The 23,241-nt window shown below is 42.6% G+C and overlaps 1 protein-coding gene across 2 annotated transcripts in view; it reads left to right on the forward strand.

The window, feature by feature from the left end:
- Nucleotides 1-23,241, forward strand: part of LOC112219113 (prickle-like protein 2) — a 107,477-nt gene that overhangs the window by 40,528 nt on the left and 43,708 nt on the right. Inside the window, exon 1 of one of the 2 annotated variants that reach the window (XM_024380341.2) lies at nucleotides 9,980-10,229. The exons of the other annotated variant lie outside the window; for it this stretch is intronic. The gene's annotated coding sequence lies outside the window, so the exon portion shown is untranslated. Of the gene's footprint in view, nucleotides 1-9,979; nucleotides 10,230-23,241 lie in introns of those variants that run through there. 2 annotated transcript variants of the gene reach the window in all.

Here is a 23,241-nt window from a genome sequence, read left to right on the forward strand (position 1 = left end):
TGTGCCAGTGAGCTGACAGTCCGAGCCCGTAATTGGCCCAGTGTGGATAGCCCGGATCAGAGAGCTTCCATCCTTAGCACACTCCTTGCTGTGGTTAGGCTCTGCATCAGGATAGTCTCAGACAGGATTCTGCTCTATAGGAGCTCCTAATACTCTACTACAGTCTAGACTCATGCTTTAACTGTAGGCTGAAGCAATGGGGTTCTTTTGATACTCTATTGTACCATGTCACTGTCTGCCAGCTGTCTCTCTAATGGCTTCAGAATCTGAGAAGAAAGCAGATTCCCAACAAGAGACGGAAGCAGAGTTCTTAATCGTGAGGATACTCTGTTATGTGTATGGGATGTCAAAGCCCATTTTCTGCATGACACATTTACTTTGTGGAGGTGAGTGATGGCTTTAATAGCTACAGCCGTGTTATTGTGTTATATTGGTCTTTGCTCTCTCTTTTCACCGGTATGGGTGAGAAGAGAATATTGATTCAGATATGTAGGCACTAACTATCTTGTACCAGCTCTACATTTCTTCCGTCACCATTGATTACCTTTGCCAAGTTGCCAACCCACAATTCTTTGGTGCACTATGGGTATATCAAAGACTTTTGAGTAATCTGTGACATGTTTTTGTCATTTGCATGACATTGTACCATGCTGTTTATTTTTGCATGTTATAATAGTTATGTGTCTTTTTTTCAAGTCCCCTTATAAGGCAGATGGCTCATGAGTATCTCAGAACAGCTTGTGATAAACACACACACCTTTCACTCGGGCAGTTAGCTGCCTCTACCACTCTACAGTATGTGTGTGTGTGCTGTTGGCCCATGTTCCCCTTTCTCAGTGAGACTGTGCAATTGATTGATCACTTAATTTAGTCCTGAGGTGCAGACAACGAGTTAACCTCTGTGGGCAGGGGGATGAGGGATGGGGTGGAGGAGGGGAAAGGCACGTCTTTAGCATTTCCTCTGCATGACCGCATACACTAACCTTGTTGCAATTAAAAGCAAACAACTGTTTTCAGTGAGAAGTAGGCATTGGTCTGAAATTCACATGAGCAACACAATGCGTACTTCACCCATGCTCTACCAAGGTTTTCCAGCCTACAGTCTATTGTACTTCCAACCATGTGTAGGCATGTTGCTTAGGATTCAAACCTTTTCAAACAGCCTAATTCATACTCTTAGAGGAGGTTCTCCCACAATAATGTGATTTATACCAGATACAAGGTAATGTATAGCATTCTTCCCACCCCACACTAAGACATTACCCCACTACCACTACCATTTCAAGCTTCTTTTTTTTTTTTAAATGAAAGCAAGCTTTAGTTTTATACTTACAACACCATCAGGCTTGATTAAATGAGCAGTTTTGTCATGTAGTAATGTGGTGCCTGCCTGTATTTCCTTCAATATTTATTTTAAAAATACATGTAATTGAAAGTACATTTTTCATAACACATTTTTGAGTCAGTAGGTACTCAACATAACAGGAGGTGGTGTGTTTGACACAGTCACTCATAAAGATATAGAGGTCTATAGAGCCTGTCTGCATTCCTAATTTCTGTAACCGTTAGCTTACCAGACTAATACTTTTCAAACATGGTCCTGTTTTATCACATCCTGTGCTGAACAATGGACAGTTCATTACCTCTGTCATATGACTATGTAGCAGCTTAAAGTTATGTGTGTATTTGTTAGTGTTGTGTTCGAGACCACCTAAAGTGAGACCGATCCAAGACCGGAGAAAATCTAGTCCGAGTCAAGACCAAGACCAGAAGGGGTCAAGACAGAGTCCAGACCGGGAAGGGGACGAGGGATCCGAGACCAGAAAAATGCGAGTCCAATTCATGGTGGCAATATTGTCAAATTGCCACCATAAGAGTTCAAAATGTCCAATATTTCTGTGTTCATATTTCAGAACAACATATGGATTCTTTAGACATTCAGAATGGTGTAAATAAAATGTATGCTGAGGGAAAATAGAGACAGTCTACAAATTATTACTAACCCAAACACAGTGGGAAACAATGAGGGCCTTCTATGCCTTCAGAGAAGGGGTAAGGATTTATAAAATAATTGTATTATTTATTTTTATTCTTTTCAATGATGTTCTGATTTAATCTCTTCAGTTTTTGTTGGAAAGTTAAGACCAAAGAGAAAAAAGCTCCAATGTGGATTTTTCTTTGGTGGTCTCTCAGAGGAGATAAATATAGCTAGCCAAGTCAGCCATTGGCAAGGCATCAGAAGCTAGATAGAAGGCATCTGCCATTCAACTATTAAGGGAAAAATGTTGAGTGACAGTGTAATCAACCAATCACATTTAGACTTGAAATGGGTGTGACTGTTTTCACAAAAACATAAAAACACTGTGCAATTGTGAGCAGTAGTTGTCCCACGGTCTAGCTTGCTAGCTTTTGTTGTAGGCTAGTTTGCAGTGGCTCCAGCAGGTGTATCGAAGGTGTTGCTAATTTGTTAGCCTCTCCCTTTTCAAGAATAACTTTCAACAGCAAGAGTAGTGGTGGAATAGTTTTTTTTTATCTTTGAAAATAACTTGTTTCACACCCTGAGCGGTTTCACCTGTCTTTGTGATTGTCTCCACCCCCCCTCCAGTGGTTGCCCATCTTTCCCATTATCCCCTGTGTATTTATACCGGTGTTCTGTTTGTCTGCCAGTTCGTCTTGTTAAGTCATCAGCGGTTTTTGTATCAGCACCTGCTTTTCCCCAGTCTCTCTTTTCTCGTTCTCCTGGTTTTGACCCTTACCTGTCCTGACCCTGAGCCCCCCCGCCTGACCACTCTGCCTGCCCCTGACCCTGCCTGGCATCCTGTACCTTTACCCTGTTACTGTAATAAGCATTGTTACTTTACGTTATTATTTCCGTACTTGCATAATTAATAAAGATTATATTTATATACAACAATAAATCTGGTGTTTGTCAGTGTTATTATGTGATGTATATAAAGTGCAATATTGGGATGCAAACTCAAAATTGAATAAATGGCAACTCTATATCTGACATGGTACAGGTGTCTACTTTTTTTTAAAGGCCATAACCATGTGTGTAAGGTGTATACTGTACTTTTGTTTCTAATTATATTTGTTTAAGACTACCAAGAATACCTCTGTGTGATCCTGATTTAGCCCACTGCAGTAAAATGTTCGTTTCAAGAATGGAGTGTATATATTTGGCCTGGCAAAGTGGTTTTATGCACTGACTGAGTGGAAACTGATCATTCAGAGTTTGTTTTACTCCGCTGCTCTCTGGAAGAAATGATGAGTCCTCCCTTTCCGAGACCGACTCAAGACACCGAGACAAGACCGAGACACTCAATGTGGTCTCAAGACCAGACCCAAGACCAAGACTGCTCTCAAGTGCTACAACACTGGTATTTGTATTTCTTTTTGCAATAAAGATGATGGCGCTACAAGAATACACATTTACAATCGGCATATGTCTAAAAATACAAACAGCCTAATGACATATATCTATATATACTACCGTTCAAAAGTTTGGGGTCTTTGTTTTTGTGCTGACATAATTGCTAAAGGGTTTTCTAATGATCAATTAGCCTTTTTAAAATGATAAACTTGGATTAGCTAACACAATGTGCCATTGGAACACAGGAGTGATGGTTGCTGATAATGGGCCTCTGTACGCCTACAGTATGTAGATATTCCATAAAAAATCAGCCGTTTCCAGCTACAATAGTCATTTACAACATTAACAATGTATACACTATATTTTTGATCAATTTTATGTTATTTTAATGGACATAAAATGTGCTTTTCTTTCTAAAAGAACATTTCTAAGTGACCCCAAAGTTTGGAACGTTTTTGTGTGTTTATATGTGTATATATGTTATTTTAATCGCAGGACACCATTGTCCGTTATCCCTCTGAAGAATATGAATCCTAAGCAACCTGCCTACACATTGTTGGAAGTTCAATAGACCAGCATAGCGACTGTAGTAAGTCAAAGCTGTGTGTTGGTAGAGCATGGGTGAAGTATGCATTGTGGTGCTCATCTGAATTTTCTTTCTTTTTCAGACCAACGTAGTTTTTTTGTTTTTAATTTCCATGGCTTTTACATCTGAAGGTGATTATACAACATTATAATACAGCTAAACAAAGCAATACAAGTAAAGTAAAAGTACACAATGACAAATGGCAACAGAAATAATGTAGTTATTAGTATTCATTTAATATTGACAGCTGTTTTTCCAGAGGGAAGCGAAAAGACTGAAACCCATTTACGCCAATATGGAGTAAACTAGACATTTGTTCCCTGATCTCTTAACAAGACAATTGAGATGGCTCCTGTAAAATACACAAAATAATAATCTACCCATTAACTATTTACATGGAAATGTACTTTAAAGTTTACTGAAGAAAGGCCTATTACTACATTACATGTAAACTATAGTGAATTAGTATAAAATATACAATTTACAATCAAATGTACATTCATCAGATATAGTAAACTTTATACATAGAATTCAAGCATGGCTACAATTGCTCTTGAAGAGTTACAGGGTTATGCAGGCTTTCTTGTTCATGCCCAGTTTTAACAAACCTGATTCTCGATGAACAGCTGAGGTCTTGATGAACAGTTCGTAGAATCAGGTGTGGTAGCACTGGGCTTGAACAAAAAAGCCTGTATAACCCTGTGGCTAGTCAATAGCAATTTTGGTAACTCCTAAAACAAACAAATGACAAACGGCTGAGAAGCACCTGTAAAATACAAAGTCATTAGACAAGTACAAAACACTTAAGAATACGCACGTACAAATCTGACAATGGATAGGTGCTCTAAATCCTTTAGCTACAAAACCTTCTTAGTAATGCTGTACACCGCTGTCCAACTCCAGTAAAATAGCACACATTCCCACATTTATAAATGGCAGTATAAATATAAGAAACAGCTGTGAGTACTCACAGGTTGGGAATAGAACATACATAAGTACGACTGATAGTGGGCATATGAATAAGCGTAAGTCATTTGTCAGCTCCACATAGGCCAGCTTGACAAATTTCATGCTTCTCAAATGACAGAAGGTGGTGCCTGAAAAGGAGAAACATTTACAACCTGTACAACTTATCAAGTGCATTTGTACCATAGGGATGACGTGCATCTGACAGTGAGGACAACGACCACTTCCTTGAGAGTTTGACAACTGGTCTCTCCACTGTTCTCTCCTCCATGGTAGCAAGACGCCACAATAGTACTAGTACACATCACACTCTCTGACCCTTGCCACTCAATGATGCCCAACTAACCCAAAGGTTCTTTTAAGAGACAGCAAGTAAATAACAATAAACACACGCTGTTGGTGTGTGTGTCAGGAAACGGAGGTGGGGGGGGGGTCAAAATATCTCCTCCGGTAGGCAAACCCAGGACCTTCAAATCCCAGGGCTGTGAAGCTAGCCATTATAGATAGTCAACTTGACACTATTTAAATGGACAGTCTGATGATGACAGTCTGGTGATGACAATGTTTTTGTTAACATTTGTTAACATCAGTACTGAGAGAATGTTTCTCTTGCTTGGTTAAAAACCAAATAGTCAAACAGTTGATGTGTTGAAAATGGTCTCATTTTTATTACATAGCTAACCAAGTTATCAGTCATAACATTTTCTTTTGACTGTGCACAGATTGCGAAAGGAACCCCAGATCATCATGTTGTTTTACCTGGATGCTTTTTGGGAAGACATTGTAACGTAACTTGACACTGTGTTGATCAGTCAGTGTAAATTTGAATTATAATGACAAGAATAAATTGTGTTGAGAAAGGAGGGAGCATACTGAATTAATGCACATGGTAAGGGATCGAATTTCCTCTGGATGTTCTAACTGCAACACATTTGTTCTGCTGTGTGCATGTATTGTAAATTTGAAGTGTGACAGTTTTCCCAGAGTTTGGTGTATATAACTTTAGCCAAGGACATTCATGAGCTTATTTGTTTGTCCCCTGACTACACGCAAGTGTCCAGGTCAGCAGTTTTATGAAAGCCATAGGAAAAACTTTTAATAGCTAAATATACCTAGCTAGCTACCTTCTGCTTCACATCCAACTAGTGTTAGCTTGGCCATAGTACAACACTGGGGCTAAGCTTCCTGCCATCCGGGACCACCGCACCAGGCGGTGTCAAAGGAAGGCCCTAAAAATAGACCCTAGTCAGACTGTTCTCTCTGCTACCGCATGGCAAGCGGTACCGGAATGCCAAGTCTAGGTCCAAGATGCTACTAAACAGCTTCTACCCCCAAGCCATAAGACTCCTGAACATCTAGTCAAATGGCTACCCAGACTATTTGCATTGCCCCCCCCTTAACACCGCTGCTACTCTCTGTTGTCATCTATGCATAGTCACTTTAATAACGCTACCTACATGTACATACTACCTCAACTAACCGGTGCCCCCGCACATTGATTCTGTATCGGTACCCCCCTGTATATAGTCTCGCTATTGTAATTTTACTGCTGCTCTTTAATTACTTTTATCTCTTATTCTTATCCATTTTTTTTTAAACTGCGTTGTTGGTTAGGGGCTCGTAAATAAGCATTTCATTGTAAGGTCTACACCTGTTGTATTCGGCGCGTGTGACCAATAAAATTTGATTTGAGCTATCTAGCTACAGCTGCTAGCCTTCTACTGCTAGCTGCTACTGTTGCGCAGCAACTGAGTTGTACCCAGTTTTAGAATTATGAGATTTGGCTGAAAAGATGTTAGCGTGGTCTGAAATGCTTCAAGAAGGTAGCACACATCGTTGGTTTATATTGGGCAGAAATGTGCACGCGATAGCGGTGAATTTAAAAAAAAAACTGTTGCACTTACAAACTTATTCAGTCCAATGGATCTAAGTCTAATGGTCACCATATGAGTGCTGTAGCCTTGTTTTAATCCAACGTCTAGAATTTGAGCTTGGTTAGGGAAATCAAAAGAATCTGACGACCGTAGTGCTAACGACCCAGTCAAAAATCTGGCCGGACGGATCATCACAAGAGGTGGGGAGAGTGTTGTGTACCTCAAATCAAGTTGATTTGCGAATTCCACATTGATGTTATATTGGCTTAGATATGATGGCAGGGAGATTTGAATTTAACATTGAGCTTTAACCAATGCATACTATCGTGTGGCTCGACTATAATACGAACACCAGTTAAGACAACAACACAGCTGACAGTATTTTCCAAAATTGAGTCTTTACTAGTGATCCAAAGCTTGTTTTGGACATTAGGTATTTCTCAGTGTCATGCATAAATTATGATGCACTTTAGCAGGCAGCTGTCCATAGTAGCAAAAAATAGCAACATCTGAGACATTTATTGAGGTTGAGTGTGGCTTGTTGCCTAGTACTGGGCTAATATACAGTACATTAATGTTAAGTGGCATACACACACGCTGCTGGGGAATGTTCATGGCTGTTCACCCTGGCATCGTACTGTGTGTGTGTGTGGGAGGGTGCGTGCGCACGAGCATGAGGGTGATGATGGTTGTAAAGAGAACACTGGCACTAGTTGTCAGGTATGAGTGCATGCTGCTCTCCTGGCGTGATTCCTTGTCCTCCACCACAGAAATCCATATGGATTTATGGGAATGAATCACAGAAGTTGTACAGTGTAGAGCACTGCTGTAGAACCAATCATATTCTACCCACAGCACACTACTGACAGGTCCAGAAACCTCACTCTGGCTCTCTAGTGATAAATGGCTCTGATTTAACCTCTACTCACATGCTCTACAGGTCCTGTTCCTATATTTATTGGTCATGTGATTGGCATGGGAAGAGGGGGCAGTTTGGGGAGAGATGATATTTGGCATGGAGAGGCCTATGGTAAGGTGAGGTTACACTCCATTTAAGATGTGTGCACAGTTGAAGTCGGAAGTTTACATACACCTTAGCCAAATACATTTAAACTCCGTTTTTCACAATTCCTGACATTTAATCCTAGTACAAATTCCCTGTTTTAGGTCAGTTAGGATCACCACTTTATTTTAAGAATGTGAAATGTCAGAATAATAGTAGAGAGAATGATTTATTTCAGCCTTTATTTCTTTCATCACATTCCCAGTGGGTCAGAAGTTTACATACACCCAATTAGAATTTGGTAGCATCGCCTCTCCCCATGCCAATCACATGGGGATTGTTTAACTTGGGTCAAACATTCCGGGTAGCCTTCCACAAGCTTCCTATAATAAGTTGGGTGAATTTTGGCCCATTTCTCCTGACAGAGCTGGTGCAACGGAGTCAGGTTTGTATGCGTCCTTGCTCACACACGCTTTTTCAGTTCTGCCCACAAATGTTCTTTCGGATTGAGGTCAGGGCTTTGTGATGGCCACTCCAATAGCTTAACTTTGTTGTCCTTAAGCCATTTTGCCACAACTTTGGAAGTATGATTGGGGTCATTGTCCATTTGGAAGACCCATTTTTGACCAAGCTTTAACTTCCTGACTGATGTCTTGAGATGTTGCTTCAATATATCCACATAATTTTCCTTCCTCATGCTGCCATCTATTTTGTGAAGTGCACCAGTCCCTCCTGCAGCAAAGCACCCCCACAACATGATGCTGCCACCCCAGTGCTTCACAGTTGGGATGGTGTTCTTCGGCTTGCAAGCATCCCCCTTTTTCCTCCAAACATAACGATGGTCATTGTGGGCAAACAGTTCTGTTTTTGTTTCCTCAGACCAGAGGACATTTTCTCCAAAAAGTACTATCTTTGTCCCCATGTGCAGTTGCAAACCATATTCTGGCTTTTTTATGGCAGTTTTGGAGCAGTGGCTTCCTCTTTGCTGAGCGGCCGTTCAGGTTATAGTGATACAGGACTTGTTTTACTGTGGATATAGATACTTTTATACCTGTTTCCTCCAGCATCTTCACAATGTCCTTTGCTGTTGTTCTGGGATTGATGGTGCAAGAAGTACGTTCATCTCTAGAAGACAGAACGCATCTCCTTCCTGAGCGGTATGGCGGCCACGGTATGGCGGCCATGGTTTATACTTGCATACTATTGTTTGTACAGATGAACGTGGTACCTTCAGGCGTTTGGAAATTGCTCCCAAGGATGAACCAGACTTGTGGAGGTCTACAATTTTTTTGTGAGGTCTTGGCTGATTTCTTTAGATTTTCCCATGATGTCAAGCAGAGGCACTGAGTTTGAAGGTAGCCCTTGAAATACATCCACAGGTACACCTCCAATTGGCTCAAATTATGTCAATTAGCTTATCAGAAGCTTCTAAAGCTATGACATAATTTTCTGGAATTTTCCAATCTGTTTAAAGGCACAGTCAACTTAGTGTATGTAAACTTCTGACCCACTGGAATTGTGATACAGTGAATTATAAGTGAAATAATCTGTCTGTAAACGATTGTTGGAAAAATGACTTGTCTCATGCAGAATGTAGATGTCCTAACCGACTTGGAAAAACTATAGTTTGTTAACAAGAAATTTGTGGAGTGGTTGAAAAACTAGTTATGACTCCAACCTAAGTGTATGTAAACGTCCGACTTCAACTGTAGCTCTCTGTAGTTAAACCAATAGAGCGTTACTAGCTGCACATCACATAAGATCTGGCTCTACAGAAAGTATTATAGCAGATGTTTCCATCCAGTTCAGCACTGTGCAGACAGATGTGTGGAAGTAGAGGTGGATTATAGTGAAAAGATGCCGGCAGTAGCTGTACCCAGTTTCTTCACTCAGTCTTTTCAGTAGGTAGAGGAGAGTAACATACCACAATGAAACCTGAAGTTAACCTTCTACTGTCCTTTTTATATGGCACAACATGTTGATTAGTCCTCTTTTTCCCTAGCTTTCCACTGTGGCAATCTAACCTCCATGCCAACTGGGGGTCTTGGCTAAGGAGCCTGCCTGCTCAGCTCCTAGCTTGGTGATCATCCCTGATCACATTCCTCTGGTGAGCAGCTCTTTCCCTCTCTCTGTCCCTCCTTCTCCCACTCCATGCACCCATATGGTTGATCCACTGGTTGCAGTCTAGTGCAGTCTTCCCCTTCAGATCAGCAACACACTCAAGGCAATCATCTCCATGTCAGTCTCTCTCTCTCTCACCCTTCTCTCCTGGTTGATCATCTGAGAGAGGAACAGACTTTTTCAATTACATAAACATTGCAAGTGTTTTCAGTCTATCGTGCTGCAGTGATTATCCTCTGAGAGCCTCTGTCGTTTGACTGTATGATTCCCAGTCCCTACACTGCTCAGCCAGCTGGAGGGGAAGTGGTGAGTAACTTTTACATATTAATTCAACTCTGTAGCAAACATGCCATTTCACACACACACAAACTGACAGCCATGGAATCTCTGCCTGGATACACTCATGTTAGTTTCCTAGCTTTTCTCTCTGTTATGTCTAATACCTTTAGTGATTGACTGACTTGTGTTTCTTTAGGCAAATGTGTACACAACTGGTATTTTAGGTTATTTGGAAATACATTTCTGTGTCTCTATAAGCCTTTTGTTGTCATGAGATTTTGTGGGATTCAGATTGTGTGTGTGTGTGTGTGTGTTAGTAATGTATGAAAGGCTTGTGACATTTGTGATGTCAACATCTTTTGAAGCATGTCCTTCCGTTCTCTTAGGCTCTGTAGAGCCTGCCAGGTAAGGTGTTGGGAGTGGGTAGCTTTATCTTTGGAGTGAGCGATGAAAAATAGTGAAAGGGTGAGTACAGTAAAAAGAGGGAGACAGAAAAAAGGAGGAAACAGCAGGAAGAAAGAGAAAAAGAGAGGGAGAGAGAAGGGAAAAGGCAGTGTAAAAGCAGTCTCCTGTCATCTCAGCTGTTGTGATTTAAGTGGACTGACAGCACACAAATCTCCCTGCATCTCACAGCTGTGTGACATACCTTCCTCTTTTATTTTTAACTCCACTTATATGGGACTATAGCAGGGACAGTGAGCATACTATTGTCTCAGCAACAAGGTGTGTGAGTGTATTAGGGTTGTACGTTAAGGTTGTGTGTAGTTGGCTGTGAATATCAGGGTAGTCTAGGCATTTATATCAAAGGCTTTTGGTGTGTGTTATGCTTCAAATCATGTCAGATATGACAAGTTAAAGTACAGTTTATATCTGAGCTATACACTGCTGGGTTTGCCGTCTTTATTGTTCGTGTGAGTGTCTATAAATCGCGAGGTACATTCCACATAGATGTGCCTGCACTCAATGTTTATGGCCCCCGGGTGTAAGTGGCTGGCACAGGCCTAGTAGGGAGAAGAATAGGGTTTGACACATAACAGGCTGTGGCTTCCTGAACACGCCCTTTCTGTCCCTAAAATGGCCTCCATGTTGACTGATTTAGAGCCAGTGGTTAAACCAGGAAAAATAGAACAGATATTTTGATTGAAAGTGGTATCAACAGGGGCAGATGTAAAACTGTCAGCTAGATAAGAATCTTGGAAAGTTAATCCCATTTTGGGTTCCAACTGGCCATTTGAACCTTTACTTAGAGCTACACACTGAAGGCTAGTGCTGACTGCATCAATCCACACAGACCCAGGACAAACAGCCTCCTTTCAATACAATACCCCCAGGAAGAGGGCTTTGCTGAGCGCAGAGGAGGGGAAGATTAAAGGAGGGAGAGAGAGTGAAAGACAATGGGCTGGATGGATGTGGTGTGTTGATCTTTAGAGGCTCTCCAGGTGGTAGGTGTGCCCATTGATTTAAAGAGTGGGTGTGCTGCCAGCCCCATTTCCTGCTCTAATGCTGTTTTACTGATCAATGTCCCGGGCACAACTCGCCACGAGCCAAACCAGCGGGGAGATTTAATCTTGAATCATATTTAATCTCAGACACTTTGGTTTAATGCTGCCAATCATCCATCTTTAGTCTGTTACTGTTGTAGCTCCTCCTGTTCTAGTAAAACAACATAACCAAATATCACGCCAGTCAACTGTCCACTGACAAGAGTTTGAACAAGGGCGACATGAGCGACATTGATATGGAAACAGAGCTGGGAACCCCTCAGTGAGCTCACAATGCAGACTGCCTCTGTAGTGATGTCACAGTGTAGGCCTACAGCTTGTAACTGGGGAAAATAGAGAAGCGCGCGCCAACATCAACATGAACAAATTCATTCCATCTATACACGGAATTTCAAATAATTGCATCTGAGTGACATTTAGTATGTTTATATTACACATGTCCAGCATAATTTTTATTCGATTTTCTTTGTGTGCTAAGCCAATCGTATCTTTGTCTCCAGTGTTAGGCTCGACACCCACCACACTTGAATCTGCCAGAGAGCCAAGAAAGCGGGCTGAATAACCAGCTTGCCACTCAGTACTTCCAAGCCTGCCATCTGATAGCACAGGCCAGGAAGGTGACTGCACTCTGGACCTGTCTGTCAAACACAAGGCCTTCCTTCAACAACTCTAGAGAGGGGAGAGAGGATAAAGCAGCCTGAATTTGATTTGAGAGGGTGGAAGAGGGGGAGTGAGGGAGAGAGAAATATTTAGGGAGGGTGGGGGTATGGGGTGGGGGAGGACAAGGGAGGTGCTGAATGAGAGGGATAAGAGTGAGGTGCAGAGAGAGAGAGGGCTGAGTGGGGGGGGGAGAAGGGATACTGAAACGACGAGGCCAGATTGAGGGGAAAGGAGTGGAGACACAGAAGGAAAAGTGGGAGAGAAAGAAGAGGGATAAAGAGAGTGAGACCCTCTGTCTATGTGCCAGCCTAACCACTGCTCTCCTCTCTCATCTCTCTGTCATGGATCTAACCAGAACACATTTTTCTATTCCCTCTACTCACCCAGTCCTCTCATTTTCAGATTGTTTCCTCGCTAAACCAGACTATGTTTCATAGAATTAAACACATTATCATAAAATCTAATGGAAATCATGTCAAATCCAACTAGCTCGAATGACATTACAATAGGGCTTTCTCTGCTGGCTTCTTTCATACAGAATAGTCTTAGCAGATTTCCCCCTGGGGGAATGTAAATGTGAGATAGTTGGCTTAGAACGCAAGACCTTCATCCCCTCCGCTTCTACCTTGTTGACTGAAACTTTTTTATAGTTGTGCTGACAGAGATGAAACTGAAATCTGCCAGTGCTGCCTTTTCTACAGAGGATGGTCACGTCAGTCTATTGTGACTTAGATAGACTGTTAGTTGATAGACTGCATTGCTCACGCATATGCAGGCACGCACAGACTCACTCACTCAAAAACTCACGCATTGCCGCACACACCCACAACTGATCTCTCTTTGTCTGAGCTATAGTGTAGATAATCAGTCATTGAAGAAGCCTTAGATGATGCAGATATTTAACTATCTCCATCAGCCATCTCTTTACATTCTGGTGAAAGTGGTTTGTAAATCGTTAAAGTGGTAAGGTCTTACTCCTAACCGTGGGTTCATTACACCTGAAAGGCGAAATTGGAGTTTCTTTGGAGAGAGAGCAGCCTCAGATCTCTCTGCTTGAGTTAATGAAAAGATGAGACACACAGCTGAGCCATTGTACTCAAGCTCTGTTAATTGGGCTTAACTCCCAAACCATTTCTTTGTGTTTCCTTCATGTTTGCTTAGGGGACAGAATACTAGTTGCCAAGCACACCACTCCTAGCGCTCACCAGTTTACACTGGAAAGTAGACTACATGAACAGTTTGGTGGTTATGATTCTGCTCCTAGAATATTTCAAGCATCTGCATTTCCTATTTCTGTCTTGATTCCACACAGATTGGCCTATAACCTGGACTGGATGATTGGTGCTCATTTGTCAGACTGACAGGCCTGCTTTAGCAGAGTGCTTTGGGCAAATGAGTCCTGGGGTCATGTGTTAATGTTGTTGTGTCATATGTCAGGTCACATTGAGCAAATCCCAAAGGCATGGCGTATATCTTCCTTTCCCTATCTGGCCTGGGACATGGTGGTGGTTAGCTAGCTAGAGCTGTGGGACTGCGGAGATGCAATCCAAGTTTACAAAATAACTGTCAGTGTGACCAGTGTCAGAAAGAGAGAATGACTTGGTTTCATTCGGGAACAAATGTGTAAAGAAGTTGTATTTTCTGTCTTCAGAGAATGTAAAGGAGTTCTATTGATTTTCTCCCATTGGCTTAGTTGTCTGACAACACACATCAGACATGGCTGTTTTAAAGGTTTCTATATAGCACACACCACATGCCAAAGAGCAGTGGGTCAGGGCTCTGTTGAGAGGAGGGAGGAAAATAGCATGCCATGAAGTCAGAAGTCCCGTTAAGTGGGGCTTGCTTCTTTACCAGAAGGTCAAATTGCGATCAGCCACGCCACAACACACTTTATGACAGCACTGTGGAGTAGCAACCCCTGGGCATTTAACTCTGCTGCTACGGATCCTGGGAAGTTGCATCTGTCTCTTAGGAGAAGCATCATCACAGCAGACCCAGGCTCATTACGGTCATTATACTTTCTCCTTTTATCTCCTGTTTATAATGTCAAGCTTCCCTAAGTTAAATACAGGACCAGAGGGACTAATGATGTTCATCTACAGCAACTGAGCCCTAATTGGACAGAATGCCATCCATATGTTATTGCAGGTAGTGGTGGTCGCCACCCCTGTGGTCCCAAAGCTCACAGGCAGGGCTCTGGGGGGAGGGTAAAGGTGTGGGTGGGAGGCAGGGTTTTTATGAGACGGTTGGTTTATATGGAGGCAGAACTTGGGGCTCTGTAGACACCCAGGTCTCTGTGCACTGACTGCATTGCAGATGTCTTCAGTGTGCAACGTTCCGTAAGGTGTGTGTGTGTATGTATGTATATATATATATATATATACAGCCTCAAATATTTTTACCCTTGAAAAAAATAGGTAAACAATCCAGCCCTGCATTGTCCAATCACTAAAAGACTTAAGTCACACTCAAATTACACATTGAAAATCATAGCCGCTTCAAAAAGCACAGACTTCAGAGTGCCACCCACCAGGTGCTGTTGATGCTCATTGTGCTCCCCACCCCTCTCCCACGTGCCACCCACAGGACCCATGAGGCTGTGGACGTCATTAGGTGCCAATGATACCACCCTCAGGCTTCCAATACACACACACACACTGAACATGCATCAGTGAATCCCCATATTTCCCAATTGTCACGCGATGCTCACAGAGGACAGATGAGGCAAGCAGAGTGCAGAGGGCACCCACTGGCACGGAGAGCAGCAGGAGGAGGAGGAAAGGGGGAGTGCTGGAGTGAAAACAGCCTGACAGGTTGAAGGTTATTGGGTTACCAGAGAGGAGGAACGGTGGTGGGAGCTAGGAGAGGCATTTAGAGACAGAAAGAGGGATAGGAGGTTGTTAGTCAGTTGCACAACTGAATGCATTCAACCAAAATGTGTCTTACATATTTAACCCAACCCCCCTGAATCAGAATGGTGTGGGAGGCTGCCTTAACATCCATGTCATTGGCACCCAGGAAGCAGTTGTTGTTGGGGGTTAACTGCCTTGCTCAAGGGCAGAAGAACAGATTTTTACACCTTGCCGGCTCGGGGATTCAAACCAGCGACCTTTCGGTTACTGACCCAACACCTAACCTAACCGCTAGTCTACCTTCCGTCCCCACAGCCAAAAGACCGGATAGATAGGAGGGAAGTAACTACATTAATAAAGGGGAGAAATAGGGAGTTAAGTATGAGAGGGAGAAGACAGAAAGAGGGACAAAGATTTAGGGAGGGAGGTAAGTAGAAAAGGAGAGAGAGAGTGGGAGTGAGGAGCCCTGCCAAGATGTCCCATGGGTGATAAATGAGGCCATAATGATGTATCTGTGCTCGTCTCCCTCTGGCTGGAGAAAACTGCAGCCTTGGCACAGAGCAGGCCTCGCTCTATCATGCCATGGAGAAACACACATCGCTCTCATCTGCATAAAGTGTGCTCTGATTCTCTCCATATATACAGGGTTAGTCCTACCTGGCCCTGGCAGGGTGGGTTACATTGCGCAGGCCATTGTTCAGTGTGACAGAGCTAGGGTTGCAAAGGGAGGGTATTTTACTGGAAACTTTCAAAGTTTACCAGTAAACTACCAGAATTCTGGTATCTTTCAAGGATTTTATGTAATCTATCACAAAACATCTAGTGTACCTTAGATTATCACAGGTGTATGTAATTATCTCTGGCCTTATCACATGTAAAATATATTAAATAATTAAATAAGATGATTTTAAAATAAAAAATGGAATGAAAAAGCTGTATAAAATGATATACTAATTGAATACCTTTGGTGTTTAATATGAGGGTTTCAGCATGAATATCCTTTATATTGTTTTTGCTATGTCAATATGTATTTGTAGTCAGTGTTTTGGCGTCAAACTGGTGGCATTTGTGAAAAAAAGTAATTAGTTGGACGAGTTACAGAAGTAATTGAAAATAATGTAATTCTTGATTAGATACTTCTTTCATTAATTGGGCTATTTTCTCTAGAACCAGATCTACTAAACCAATGGACAATGAATACTTTTTTTAAAGCTGCAATATAACTTTTTAGATGACCTGACAAAATTCACATCAAAATTTGAGTTATAGATTTGTCATTCTTATTGAAAGCAAGTCTAAGAAGCTGTAGATCTATTCTATGTGCACTATTTCTATGCTTCCCGTGCTTAAGTTTTTGCTTCTTTTACTTTGTTTTCTAAGCCAGCTTCAAACAGCTGAAAATACAACATATTTCATTATGGAAAATGTATTTCACAGTGGTTTAGATGGTTCAATGATTCTCTACACTACTTGCTTGTTTTGTCACATAAACTGAAATTAGGATAACTATTAGAATTTTACCAGGAAATGGCAGAACAATTTCTGAGTAGTACCTTTGCAACCCCAGACAGGGCTGTGATGTCGAAGGCAGTGTGGTTCTCTCAAAGGGAATGATGGAAGAGAACACATGTCAATACCTCTCTGGAGGAAACAATGGGGGGGTCTTCTGTGGCTTGTTGTGGCACTTTCTCACTGAGATGTTATTCTGTTAGTCCTCAAGATGTGTAACAGTGAATCTTAAGTGTGCAAAAAACGTTAGTAAGGCATTTTTGTAAGATGACAGTGAAATAACAACAGTGTGTATGGGAGAGAGGGATTGAGAAAGAGAGAGACTGAAAGAGAGGGATTGAGAGAGGGAGAGGGAAGAAATAAAGAGAAAAGAAGCAAGATAATTTTTTAAAAGACCAGATGTTAGATAATATCATGAAAGATGAAGAGACAGAGAGTCAGCAGCGTTCTATGAGATTAAAGCATGAAAACCTCACGCAGCAGCCAAAGCAAACCTTTCTCCGGCACCTGAGGTGTGGCCGTTTGGCTAGTGAAGGTGTAACCCTTAGTGTCAACACCTAGCCCCAGAAATAGATCCCTCCTGTGAATTCCATATGCCAGTGTCAATCAGTACGGTTTGGGCCAGGGGGTGTGTGATGGGATGGGTGGAGTGTTTGTTAATTAAGTGGCCTATTTGGACCCAGGTCCCGAGGCTAACACAGCACTGACGTGTTCGGAGACATGGCCCTCTGCCTTCCTTAGGAGGAGGAGCTGCAGGAGGTGTGTGTGGCTGCTGTTACATGGGATCTGTCTCTTAGCCTGCACGTGTCACTTGATTGACACAAAGCGTCTCTGTCTTCATACATCCTGTTGTTGTAGCCTTTCCTTTAACATAATCTCATTCTGTCATCTATTCCATAGAAGGCCTGAACATGTTTGAGTCAGAGGAACTTTTATAGTGGTTGTGTAGTGCTATTTGGGTTGTTCATTGGATTTGTCCTGATGTTCTTTTATTTATTTTTATGTGTGTATTTGTTTGACGTTTTACTGCATTGTTAGGAGCTAGTAACAAGCATTTCGCTGCACCCGCTATAACATCTGCTAAACTGTGTACGTGGAAAATACATTTTGATTTGATTTGATTTAGAGGGAGGAAAGGTTAGGTTTGCAGTGACTGTGTGGACCGAGGCTTTCTCACATTCATCCCAGTGGAAAAGGGGAGGGGAGGAACTTTCACTGGAAAGTAGCACAAGGATAATGTGTGTGTGTGTGTTAACAGTACACATATGTATACATGTGCATTCAGATATAGGATCTTAATTTGATCACTCTTTTGCTGAGAATTTTTCTACACAGAAGGAAATGCAAACTTGTAATGTATTAGATGTTTAAAAAGGCTTCTAAAGTTTGTAATTTCCACTTTAAAATTTCAGACTTGATTTGCCATAACAAAAACTGTATCAGCCCCTACAAAAAATGTCCATTAGTTATAATCCACATAATAATTCACATGTTCTGTTGCTGCAGGATTATTTTCCTGCTGCAGCAAACTAGCTCAAATTAAGATCCTACATCTGTATGTGTTTTTTTGTGTGTCCTACATACATTAGTGAGGAGTGTGCAGTGTTGGTCTGAGTTTTCCCAGTGTGCCACTAATGTAAAGACCATATGGAGCAGGCAGTCCAGGCCATGCCCACTCCTACATGCCTAGCTGGTGCACGATTCAGGATCTCTCTCACCCTGCCACCTCATCAACCACCTAGCCACCCACCCGCCATGCCACTGCACCCCTCTAAGAGATATAAGGGAGGGACTCAGGGTATAAAGTGGTCCTCACCCAGAATGCTAACCACTCTTGGCATATAGTTGTAAACACACATACAATACATGCATAAGGCATTCCCATAGGCTTCCCTGTTCCCTGTAGGGCACCTGCATATGAGTTTGTTCCTGCTGAGGAATAACCTAATTTCCCCGTATGCACAAGAGAGCACTAAAAGCAGCCCCCAGTATGTGACTTTCCCTGACCTTCATCCATTTGAAGCCCATAGGAGCAGACCTGTTATAGTATGGATACACTCAGAAACACTCTACTTTTTAGTTATTTGAGTTATTTCGTTCTGATAGTACAGTGTGGGTAAAACAGTTTTACTCTAACTTGCCATGTTTAGCGATGGCAAGTTAGTAAATCTATGTGACTGTGCGAGGGATCCAGTACTGTAGATTGACTATGTGTTCTTTCGTAGCATGTTCAATATGGGTCTGTGTTCAAATATCTCTAGGGAGTGTCTCTAGCCCAGCACAGCCAGCCCCGTGTAGCCGAGGCCCAGCAGAACCAGGCTATGACCTGCCTTATCGTGATGGAGGTTGTAGTGGTGATGGCGGTACACTCATAGAAAAGAAAAGTGCTATCTAGAACCAGAAAGGATTCTTCAGCTGTCCCCATAGGAGAACCCTTTAACGAACCCCTTTTGGTTCCAGGTAGAACCCTTTTGGTCCCAGGTAGAACCCTTTTGGATTCCATGTAGAACCCTTTCCACAGAGGGTTCTACATGGAACCCAAAATAGTTCTACCTGGAACCAAAAAGGTACTACGTGGAACCAAAAAGGGTTATCCTATGGGGACAGCCGCAGAACCTTTTTCTAAGAGTGTAGAGATGATGGGGGTATATGTGCTTTGACTCACCATGAAGTAGACCAGGGATAGGCAACTTTGATGGGGGTAGGGGCCACAAGAAATCTGAAGTCATCATGAGGGTTCACAGTACCCACAGCCACACAGAGCTGCCCTGGCCTTTTGGGGGCCCTATTCACTGCATCGATACAGTGTATTTGACAATAAAACATAAATATATATTTGATACTATTCTAACTCTCAACAGTAAGTTGAGACCCTGACTGAGTTCCTACAAAAGGGGGCTACATGGTCACCCATTGCCCATCCCTGAAGTAGAGCAACACAAACAAACTCCAGCCTGGTGAACTCAGCCTTTAGCATTCAGCAGTCTCTCTCTCGCTCTCCATTTCCCCTCTCCTCTCCACTTCGGGGACAAGGAAAATGGTTTCATGGAGTCATTTCCAGAAGTCTGTGATCTGTCTCTCCTCCTAATTGTTTTCCCAAATCCTGAGTGGGCGGAGTTTAGGACAGAAGGGTGGAATGCAGGGGAAGGTTATTACACACTTGAACCTCTGTCTTTAGCCCAACATGTTGCTACGTTACACAGAGTGCCAGATCGGCCTAAGATACTGGCTGGGTAATGGAGGATGCATACAGTGTGTGGTTGATGTATGTTTCCGTGTGTTGAGAGGGAGAAATGGGGGGAGAGAGAAAAACAAACGAGAGAGATGTAGGGAAAGGGGGAAGCATATAGAAACCAAGAAAGAGACTGACATAAAGTGAAAGAAACAGTGCATACCGTAGAAAAAGAGAGATGGACCAAGAAAGAAAGAAGTGAGAGATGGCTGGTATTGTAAAGGTCAATGTTTGTATGACCGTGTTAAGAACTGGTGAGGCTGAGGATAATTATAATGTGTCTGAGCTCAACACTCCTCCACAGTCCACACACTCGTGGGAAGACTGCCTGTCCATCAAACACTAGAGGGTCCAGTGTGAAATAAATAACAGGGCAGAGTATACACACACACAGACAAAAATGCACATACAGTACACAGCAGATGCATGTACACACATTAATTACAACCCCAATCCCTCGTCTTCTCACTAAAGCAATTCCACCATAATTTGCCACATATTTGCTCATATTTCCACACTTGATGTGTTTGTTATATTGCAGTATAATATCCTGTCTATGTTCCTATTCTTTATATTTAGAATTCTCAATCAGTCTCATAACTCAAAGTATCTTTGATCTGAACTTCCCAACCGGAGTATTAAAAGCCTATTAGTGAATAGTGCTGAAACTGTTGTTTTTGGGAGGTGTGTGTGTGTGTGTGTGTACATGTGTGGCCTTGCTCGCCCCTGCGGTATTGTTTTGCTGGACTTGCTAAGCATTTATGAGGTAATTGAGGTTGGCTGGAGCTGCAGCGCTAGTGATAAGGCCTGTCTCCAGACCCATTATTAATGTTCCACGCTTCACTGGGGCTCCAGAGGGGCCCACAGACCTGCAAGCAGCCTAATTGGAAGAACTGGATCTGTTTAGGGAGAATTCTGATTACTTTCAGAACTGTGTGTGTGTGTGTGTGTGTGTGTGTGTGTGTGTGTGTGTGTGGATTTGTGCTTGTTTGTGTGTGTCTACTTGGTGTGTGTGCTGCATGTGTGTGTGTTTGCCAGATTGAGCCCCATTATTTGATCTCTTACTGTATGTTGTATTTGGGAAAAACACATTACACAGCTGAACAACACCCCTGGAAATTCTCACAGCCTGAAAAACATAAAATAGGGAAACTGCCAATATCATTACTTAAAATGTTTCTAATGTTGTATTGCAAATTGCATTTATTTCAAACTTCCACATCAGCCAGCACTAAGAAATATGAGGTGTCATGAAGCTGTGAAGTAGTAACTGCCTTTCCTTTACATCGGGTCCCAGGGAGAGTCCACTGTTTGCTCTGGTTCAATGTTAGTGTGTGGGGAAAAATAGCTTTTCCTCTCCCCCATCTCTGACCCCATGGTGACTGTAGCCACGACGACCCTGTGGTGTCTGTCTGTGTCTGCGTTATAAAACAGCATGTAAAGAGAGGCCTTCCTTTGAATCTGGACAATGACCTCAAACTTGTCGCTCTCTGAAACACCCCTCTGCCGTTGTGGTGGTCGAAAGAAATCAACAGCGGGAGAGACTTCCTGCACATTGGTTTAGGTGTGTGTGACTGCGTGTCGGGAGGTAAAATATTTGTTTTGCCATGGAGATGGGAGGGGGGCAATAGGGAGTGTGGGTTGGGTTTGGTTTTGAGTGTTGGTCTTTAAAATTCCTTCCTGCCTGACCTCTGATGTCATCGATGGACGCCCCCCACCCCCCACCGACAGCACTGCATGTGGCTGAAAATTGTTCCGCCCACAAACACGCAGAGAAAATAGAAAACACATTTATGCTATTAATGAATTGCTTCGACCGCAAAACCATCTTTCCCCCTACACGCAAACACAGACAAATGTACCCAGTAACCTCTCTATCTGTTTGTGAATCACTTCGTAAGCGGTTGGGGGAACCTTTTGGTGTGCCACAGCAAAGAAATCAATCATGTGCAACCAGCAGTACACAATGGCTGAGCCCCCTAAGAGACAGCAATAGCACAGCGTGATTCTGTTTGGCTACAAGTCAATATGTTGAAAATGTGCCCCATCGAAAATGTGCCCCATCGGTCTTCCATTTGCAGGTGATTATGCCTGTCCCCAGTGTCAGAGCTGTGTGGTTCCCTGCTGGTCTGAGGACAGAACTATTCCCTTCCTAATGAAGGACACTGAGCTGGAACCACGTTAATGTGATGCCTCGCCTTAAATCATGTTCCAAGCTTTGTCATGTTGTATAATCATCTGCTCTATTCTCTCTCTCTCTCACACACACACATTACACAAACACCTCCCCCACATCTCACATAACCCAAATCTGTCACATTCCACATTAAACAAAGATGCTACAACATGGGTGTGTTTTGTATTATTGTATCACACAGCCAAAGCCTCCTCTTCTAAGTAAGAACAAAAAAACACACACTACCATCCACACCATCCCTTTGGTGCTGCTGACTTTTTGTTCTCTAAAGTTCATTGTAATGTTCTCAGTCCTTTCTCATCACATTTGTGTGGTGTGACACTGGTACAGTAAAAGCTGTCCCTGTCAAGCTGCTGTGTATGTCCCTGTCACAGAGAGAGAGCCTTCAAATGGGAGGACAGGCAGGACACAGTGACAGTGGTGAGTCACTACTGGGTGTTAATGTCACCTCCAGGCAATTAGCTGCCTCTCAGTGTGATACAGGGATCAGACAATGAAAGAGACACCGAATGAATCACCACTGAGACACAGAATGAGTCACCACCTAATTACTCTCCCTTAGTCCGTACCACACTGCATCGATCCCGTCACATTCTGATTCTTGCCCTGTTTTATTAGACTGATTATGGGCTGTTTATCATAATTTCCCCATCTGAGACTAGTCCGTTGCCATTTGCTTGGTTGTTATGGTACATTATAATTGATGTAGTGCTTTAGGTGGCCTTATCTATTCAGTTGGATACATTCTGAGGTGGCGGAGGTTGAGAGCTTTTCTCAAGGACACAGCAGAAATACCTGACCTTGATGTGGGTCACAGGAAAGCCCAGCCCCTTAGTCTCATATCCACACTTCTGCTTTCTCTCCCTGTATTTTGTTGATTTTCTTTAACCCGCCAACGTCCCTATTCTATGGAGGACAACTTTTTTTGTATCTGTGCAATTCGTATGTACAATCAGTACAAAATAGTATCATTGCGAAATAGTACACAAATGTATGCACTCACTACTGTAAGTCGCTCTGGATAAGAATGTCTGCTAAATGACTCAAATGTAATGTAGTTGATGCACAGTATGATGTATCTCTTTGC

Source organism: Oncorhynchus tshawytscha, linkage group LG02, assembly GCF_018296145.1.
Source record: "Oncorhynchus tshawytscha isolate Ot180627B linkage group LG02, Otsh_v2.0, whole genome shotgun sequence".
Classification (NCBI taxonomy): domain Eukaryota; kingdom Metazoa; phylum Chordata; class Actinopteri; order Salmoniformes; family Salmonidae; genus Oncorhynchus; species Oncorhynchus tshawytscha.